This window comes from Podarcis melisellensis (assembly GCF_964234715.1).
Source record: "Podarcis melisellensis genome assembly, chromosome: 5".
In the NCBI taxonomy this organism is placed as follows: Eukaryota; Metazoa; Chordata; class Lepidosauria; order Squamata; family Lacertidae; genus Podarcis; species Podarcis melisellensis.
The window spans coordinates 32,315,647-32,324,464 of record NC_138537.1 but is presented as its reverse complement, the minus strand read 5'-3'; positions in this window follow the sequence as shown (position 1 = coordinate 32,324,464).

The window sequence follows — 8,818 nt, the reverse complement described above, 5'->3', positions numbered from 1 at the left end:
GTACACTAGGCTGACAAGCATGTTGACGAGTTTGGAATGGGGCGCCATCTCAGTCTTCCTGCCCATGTGAACATTTACTGGATGTCCAGATGGGGAATGCTTTGGGAAGAGATCCTTCCTTTGGTGTGGTCGAGTGTGACCTGTGCAGGTCCTCCCGCAGTGCTGGTGGTACAGCTGGGCGAGAATATTTGCTGTCTTCCTCCAGCATAAGTTTGCATTCCTGCATGCAAGAGGACTTGGATTGAGTTGATGGCAGCTCTCCCTGGACTCAAAATAATTTAAGGCATTGGTTCAAGGTGGTCTGGAGGGGGGGGGTTGGAGCACATGTCCCCTCCAATGCGCAAAGATATTCCATTAAGGGAATCCAAGGATTCGCTATGCTTTTGTCGACCCTTTTCGAGGGGTAGGGCCACACAAGAGTCCCTGGGAGCATTTGGGGGTGAGCTTGAGTCTGATCCTGTTTCATTGCTCCCCCACACTGTTTATTTTTACTGACGATATGGTGGGGCCCAGTCATCGGTGCTGCCCTGCTAAGGTCAGGTGCAGCTAGTCGGGAACCAATGCCTAGACAAACTACCACTGAGCAGGCCAGAAAGCATGTTAATAAGGTGGTGGACAATAGAATAAAATAAAGTAAATATAATAAAATAAAATAACAAATAAAATAAAATAGGCCCTTGCTTTAGGTGGTTCTGTAATATTGCACCCTGCTATTTTCTTCAAGGCTGATGCCCTCTTTAGGGCAGATGGGGTGCATCTTTCCCCTAAGGGGAACGACGCCTGGCGGGATGCGATTGCCTTGGGATTATTTGCTTCCCCTCAATGTTTGCTGGTACTGACGATATGGTGGGGCCCAGTCATCAGTGCTGCCCTGCTGAGGTCAGGTGCTGCTAGTCGTGAACCAATGGGGCCTCTGCTAAGGCATGAGAATGGTTTGCCCCTGTCAAGACACCAGTTTGCAAAGGTGATGCGTAAGGCGATTCTGGCTTGTGGCGGCACAGCACAAGGTTTCGCCCCCCATTCTTTTAGGATAGGGGCTGCCACGACAGCTGCCCACTGGGGCTTGTCAGCTGCCAGAATAAAGGATTTGGGTCGCTGGAAATCAAATGCGTTCAAAGGTTATGTTCGCTGACAATTGGTATCTTACACTGCTTTTATTTTATACTTTTATTAGGTTTAGCGGTGGTCCGCATTTGGATGGTGGGGCACAGTATCGTCCATTGGGCTGGCGTCGCAGCACAGCAATCTGGATGGGGTCCAGATCTCGGTCTTCCTCCACACGTTCAGTTGTCCTGGCTGTCCAGACGAGGAATGCGCTGGTCAGAGTTCCTGCCAAGTATCCGGAGGCAGTTGCTCCTGGAGGGGCCGCCAGCTGCTATTGTGGTGCAGCTGGGCGAGAACGACATAGTGACCATGGACTGCTTGTCACTACATGCTGCAATTTTGGGTGACCTGGAGACGCTGCGGGCAATGGTGCCAACAGCGAGAATCTTTTGGTCAAAGCTCTTGCAACGCTGCGTTTGGAGGGGCAGTCGTTGCCCGGCCGCCACTGAAAGGGCCAGAAAACGCATCAATGCTGCGGTGGTCAAAAAGGTTTTGGAGCTGGGTGGTGATGTGATTTCCCACCCCAAGATTCTTTTTCAGAGGCCATCCTTTTTTTCCCCAGTGCTGATGGTGTGCACCTTTCTGCTTCAGGGAATGAGGCTTGGATTGGTGCGGTGGTGACCAAGCTGAGGTCTTGGTTGAGGCTGTGAGTGGTTTGGCGGTGAGCTGAGGGCTCCATGGCGGTTAGGCATTGGTTAAATTGGTGCTTGGAGGGGTAAGTGCCTATCCCTCCAAATGATGCGAAGGGAATTCCGTTAAAGGAATCCAGGGGCTTGCCATTCTTTTCGTCCTTGTCCCCGGAGTCGGACTTGGGCCGTGCAAGCCCCACCGGAACATGAGGGTGAGAAGTGTTAGTCTGATTCCCAGCTTCATTTCTCACCCAATACTTGTTTCCCACGCTGGCTTCCGCTGGAATCCGGAAGGGCCAGCTCTGTCCCTGAGGGCATGGACAGATAGTCAACCAATGCCTAAGCAACCACTCACATTTTTTGTATTTTAATAAAGTTGTGGCCAAAATTATGCCAAAAACCTTAAACAAAAAAAAATCATGTGTGAAGTGTGAATTTTTTGGTGGGTGGCATTGTGGGACTCAACACGCAAAGCGTGTTCTCCCTAACAGAGAGCACGTGTTGCGGTTGGGGAAACAGGCCACCCTGCAGTGACTAGGCAAATTTGGTGAGGAACCCAAGCCTTTAAGTGGTTAACTTTGGGTTGCTGGGGAGTTTTGATTGTTGCCAATTTGGAGGAGGGGTCAGAGTCTTTAAATACAGGGGCCAGACGTAGGACGTCCTCTTGGCCATTTTTGCACCGGATCACCCGCCCTCCCTCCCTTTTATAGGGTGGTTTTTTCATATCGCTTGACCTTGCTATGCCTGTCATGGGGTCGTTCGCCTTGGTGCGGGGGCCTGGTAGGAATTTTGCCATCTGGCTGATTGGCTGGTGCCATTTGGTTTTTGCCTACTGCGTAGCAAATCGTCACAACTTGTAAGGTTGGCGGTTAGGCATTGGTTAAATTGGTGCTTGGAGGGGTAAGTGCCTATCCCTCCAAATGATGCGAAGGGAATTCCGTTAAAGGAATCCAGGGGCTTGCCATTCTTTTCGTCCTTGTCCCCGGAGTCGGACTTGGGCCGTGCAAGCCCCACCGGAACATGAGGGTGAGAAGTGTTAGTCTGATTCCCAGCTTCATTTCTCACCCAATACTTGTTTCCCACGCTGGCTTCCGCTGGAATCCGGAAGGGCCAGCTCTGTCCCTGAGGGCATGGACAGATAGTCAACCAATGCCTAAGCAACCACTCACATTTTTTGTATTTTAATAAAGTTGTGGCCAAAATTATGCCAAAAACCTTAAACAAAAAAAAAATCATGTGTGAAGTGTGAATTTTTTGGTGGGTGGCATTGTGGGACTCAACACGCAAATGCAAAACCCCTCATTCTTACTTATGTACAATATTACCACCTAAGTTTTCTATTTGTGTCTATCCCTAGCACATCCAACTTACACTTTCAAATTCCTTATAACTGAAACATAAATACTGAATTTTGATCATGGGCAATGTGTCTGAACTCCTCTGATGCAAATGGAAAAGCAAAGGCATCATAAAATGCTTACTCTGGAGGAGAGGTGGGAGATTCTGTCCATTTTGGGTCTCTCTGTTTCTCATTTTTCCAATCTTAAATTCATCCACATTTCTGTAGCAGTTTTCAATTTTTAAAGAAAGATCCTCTTGAAAATTTATCAGCATTTTAGTGCAAATTTCTTATAATAAACACATTTTTATGCCGTTTTGACTAATATACTCATCTTTCCAAGCGACTTTTTGTAATAACACTTTGATGTGCTATTATCATTTTTAGGCACACATTTACCTAATAGATGCATTTTTTAAAACAATGCTTAGCGAACTGCATGACAAAATTTGGATAAGTCTGCATTTTGACAGATAGCTGTGTTATAGTTCTCATATTGTTTTGGAAAGTGAGCATTTTAAAGATTTAAATGTGACTGAATTAATTTTTCCCCCATCCCTACCTTGATGTATTCTGCCCCAAACTAGACCAGGACTAAGTGGTTTGAGACAGACTGAATTTTAACAGTTTTCAGGCTACATTAAAATAATGCCAGTGGGCTCTGCAGGAAGCAAAACCTCACTCTGGATGATACATCATAATTTGCCTGATCTTGTGGCTGATTCAATGCTGTCACCTGTCACTATCTGGAAGTGCTTATCACATACAAATGCTGATACGCTCAGCGCTGTTGACGGAAGAGTAACAGCATGACCCCAATCTGCAGCTTCTCAGATAAGGAGACAAGTATGCTTATCATGTTGTAGGGGATCACCTGTCAGTTTCACAATAAGGAGAACAAAGTGCATGCTCTCTGGAATACAGGATGGGTGTGCATGTAGCATCCTCAGTTGTTATCTGAAACCCACCTTGTTTTTCAGTGGAAATTGTGTTAAAGAGTTCCACCTTTGTCTTTTGTCCTTTTTTTTGGTGAGGTGGGGTGGAGTGTGTAGGCTTTCCTGTCCCTTTAATATATTCATATTGCACAGAAATTAAATTTCACCACTGAGTTTTTTTTAAATGTTATTCTCAGTGGCTACAAGTGTCTTTTACCAGCTCTGTCTGGTAAGACAGCTATGGCCATTTCTGGACTGGGATATCTTGACCACTGTTGCCAATGTGCTGGTAACCTCATTGGGGTGGAATATTGCCATCACATTGCACCACTACTGAAATAATTGCTGCCAGTTAGCTACTGGTTTGTGTTCAAGAGGTTGTTCTTGGCGTACAAAGACCTATGCATCTTGGAGCCAGGATATCAAAAGATTATCTCATCTCCGACACACCCAACTGGTTACTGCTTTATCCAGAAGAAGTCTTGATGTCAGAATTGGGCCTTGGAACTCCCTCTTGTTATACAGCAGCCAGGCAGCATCTTGATTGTCCTCCATTGTTGAAGACAATTCTCTTTCAACAAGCCTCCTAAGTGAATTTTTAAAAATCCTATTTGGTATGTGAATTAGTTTCTCAAGCTTAGTTATGTTGAGATGGCACTGTGTGAGAATGCATCTATTTAAGATAAGGCTTCAGCCGGCACCTGGAATAAGGAGTATAGGATAGCTTTGGAAGTTATCTATGTTGACGTCCTACCAGTCTTTCACTCTGTTGGGAAGCTCAAATGCCAGCTGTGACTTATGTAAACTCACCATCACTTTGGTGGGAACAGACCCCAAGGGTATGCAAGCCTCAAGAACACCATTGTGAGCTGGAACCTCTGTGTCAGGCTATCCCAAAAGCTCTGCATTACCGGTAACCTCCAGATAGGTGACACAGCGATTCTTCAAACAGCTCTTGTTTATTCAGAGGCCAGAACAGAACTGAGCTGAAGGGCTCAGTCAGCCTGCTTTTATAGAGCTCTAGTGCAACATTACTGTAGCAACTTTCTAAAACTATCCAATCACTGAACGTCACTTTCAATCCTTCATTTGCATAACTATCTACAGTATCCCCCTGCTGGCCCAGGGTGAGAACTTCAGTACCTAACAGAAGTCATACGCATTGTCATTTGAGGTGTTCTTTGACAATGCCAGGGCTGTAAGATGATGACAATGCTTTGTAGCTTTCTTTGGGCTATTTAATTACCCATTTGCTTGTTCACTGTGTTCCAAATTCAAAAAGAACCATTCCCCCTTTGTTAATACATCTGTTAATGGTGTTCACAGAAAAAGGTGCTAATATTTTTCAAGATAACACCAGCCCTGTTCAGATAGGACCATTCCCAGTGATCGTTCCCCAGCTGGCTCCACTTCTGACCTTCATATGTTCAGCATGAAGGTCCCAAGGGGGCTTCCAACAGTGTCCATTTGAGTGTCCTTAGAAGCCTCTCTGGTGATTGGTCAGCATTCCCAATAGGCCTATTCAGCTCAACAGAGTTGGTGCTCCTCAGATCTTCACACTGAATGCATAGTGATCAAAACTGGAGCTGATAACGATGTTACTGGTGGCAAATAGCCCGCGTGTGAGTTATTTAATTCTGGTTCTAGTAAGACCTGAATTGGGCTAATATTCTATTGAAGCAGAGCTGGATTTAGGGGAGTTCAGCTGGTTCGGTTGCACTGGGCATAGAGCCTCAGAAGCTGGAGGTGCCACAACTATGAGGTAGAATGGAAAGCTGAGAAGTGGGGAGCGCCAAATTTTGATGTCACACAGGGAGCTGCTGAAATTTGGGTGCATTCACATGACACTGGATATCGCCCATGACTCTTTCTCCAACATGCACTTCCGGGATGATAGTGAAGTCCACAGCTAGAATCACAGATCCAATAGGATCTGGTATCAAACGGTTCTTCATTAAGTGTGGCTTTTAAGACAATAGAGTAGTTTTGGGAATCCAAAGCATATGTTTCCCATAGCATGGAGAAGGAAGTCCTTCATCAGCCATTATTAGAGCCCTACATTTTCTTGCTCTTGATTTGACCACTAAAATTATCTTACAGCTCTAAACTTGGCTCACATCTATTTTAGGCTATATTTCTTTTTAATAGCACTAATAAAAATAGCATAGCTGTGTTCTCTTGAATCTAAGTCATCGAGCTTCAGATTGTCAAAACAAATCAAATCAATTTGTTATGTGTTTGCATGAAGGGGTTGTGTCAAATCAGCGGTCCAAAGAAAAGGCTAAAAAAAGAGAGAGTTGTATAACATCTAAAATCAACACCAGCTATCAGTGGCCCTTTGAACTGCCATATGTAGTTTTATCTTCAATCTGCCTATTTCCGTTCAACCATGTCTTTTTTAAAAGCAGAAGTCAAGCAAATTGACATTTGGTCTTAGGATAAATTGTATTTTTACAAATCTGACATGGTATTTTGTCTATTTTGCTCTGGCATAGGATGTAATGACACAGGGCCAGCTTAAGGCTGCCAAGCAATGAATATACTTTCTTCCAAAGAGAGGACATTAATAGTATAAATCAATAGATGATAGCTCTGTACAAGCTAATCTGTTTGCAGCACAAAAGTGTCTTTCTGCTCACTCCAAAACCATTTGTGTTTGTCCTGAACATGCTGCTTTCACTCTGGATCCTGCCATACATAAGAGTGGTTGTGATTACTTGAAATGCATTTGAAAACCCTTCTCTTGGTTCGGTTATTCATACTTTCCTCCCCAGCGCATACCCAGGAGAATGAAGGAGGAAGTGGTGATTGTGATCTAGGTACATGCCCACCCATAATGTCATTGGGCAAAGGTGAATACACGCCCCATTGCTGGGGCCACATACACCTGTTTTTAAATGGACACAGTGTTGGGGAATGAAAATCAATCTGCCAGGAGTTTTTATTTTTAGAATGAAACCAGTTTGTTAAGAAGCCCTTTTCAGGGGCTAAAAATATGTAATGGATCTAGATTGTTTGTGGACTATGTAGAAAAAACAAGTACTCCATTGTTCTGGAATAAAATGTTGTCTTGAGCCTCATATTTTCTGGAAGTATAATACTGCCATGATGTTATTTACTTATTTATAGTTATCTTCTGCCTTTCTCCCCTTATGCTGTTGGCAGACTATGCATCTTGAGTGAATTAGAGTGGAATAACCACTTACAGTTTCTGGAGTTAAAGGGCTTTATTCATGCAGGAATGAATTTGCAGACTGAGTAGAGAAGACACAGAGAAATTCACAGACATCTTGTCATATAGAGAGAAGAATAAACAAAATGGTTCAGTTTTAAGGGTGGAGTTAATTTAGACAAAGAGGCTTACAAACAAGTGCTGGCTGGATTGCCAGACTAACTGTGCCCCCTAATGGTTTATACTAACACATGGATTAACTACAAACTCAAGCAAAGGAAATGCATTTGCTTTTCTACAACACATGGAACCCAAGGTGGCAGACGCATCATTCTCAAAGCACCCATCAGTCCCATACCTGCTTAACTCCAACAAGGTGATGGCCTCATGAGCCTTCAGCTCATCTAGGAAGCAATCCTATGCACAAGAAGCTGGCAAAAAGCTTGCTGATGTAAGTTAAGTTCTAAACCTTATTCAGCTGCGGGACTGCAACTGCTGCTCAACCTAACCCTGTCAGAGGGGAAATGAGTCTTTAATAAAGTGTTCTATGCTGAATTGCCAGATTACATGACAACCTGAATGGGCTTAGGTTCTAGCCTAAGTCTCCCCTCTCTGGGAGGGGAGGACTTGAACCAGCCTTGGCTTAGTCAGCTTTGACTTAACTGACTGAGCCAGTATGAGCCAAGTTATCCCAGCATATTTTCAGATAAGCCAGGGTTGGGGGCTGAGCCCAAGATCTGCTATATCCTGAGCTGTTCCATTTAGCAGATCTTGCCATATGATTACCCCCCGCCAAATGCTAACCACCCATTTGCCTTCATGATATATGGCTAAGGCATCCCTCACCCCTCCTCAAAGTGTTTCAAACAGAGCTTACTTCTAGATAAGCATGCATCTAAATTGCATTTTTGTGGTGTTTTTATATGCATGGTTTCAGGATTACAATAGCGGATAACCCAAGCAGTGGTCCTGGCATGCCAGAGCTAAGTGTACACAACTACAGCAACTATAAACGGATTTTATTTTTATTTGTTTCTCTAAGATGCAAGGTGCTTAATAAGGAACAAAATGTGTTAATAAACTGGCACAAAAGACTAAAGTGTATAAATTGTTGCTACGAATTAAGGGAATAGTTATTGCAAAGCACCTCCCCCTTCCCTCTTCGTATTATGGATGCTACCTACACAGTAGTGCGCAGATATCTCATAACGTACTTTATAGCACAAAAAGGACAGTAAAGAGAAGCCAAACATTTTATTTAAATCTCAGGGGGAGCTTAGTTAATGAAAGCACGATATAGTAAAACAAATCATAGCACTCACTTGGAAATCTAAATAATTGGTTGTGTTGTTCTCCTGTTACCTAGCATTTTTCAATAAACATAATCAAAACGCTAGATTATTTTTTAAAAAATTGGGTAGGATTAATTGTAAACATAAATCAGATGAAGGAGCACCACTCCAAAGGGCACAAAAGATCTAACGTGTTTGGTTTGGGGAAGCTTTTATAGGTTTTCATTTTTACTGTGCTTATTATAGTTTCAATCAGCTTTTATTATTCAGGAGGTTATTAGGAAGTATAAATAGGCTTGGCAATAAACTAAATAGGATGGTTGTAAGACTGAAATAAACAAGGCTAG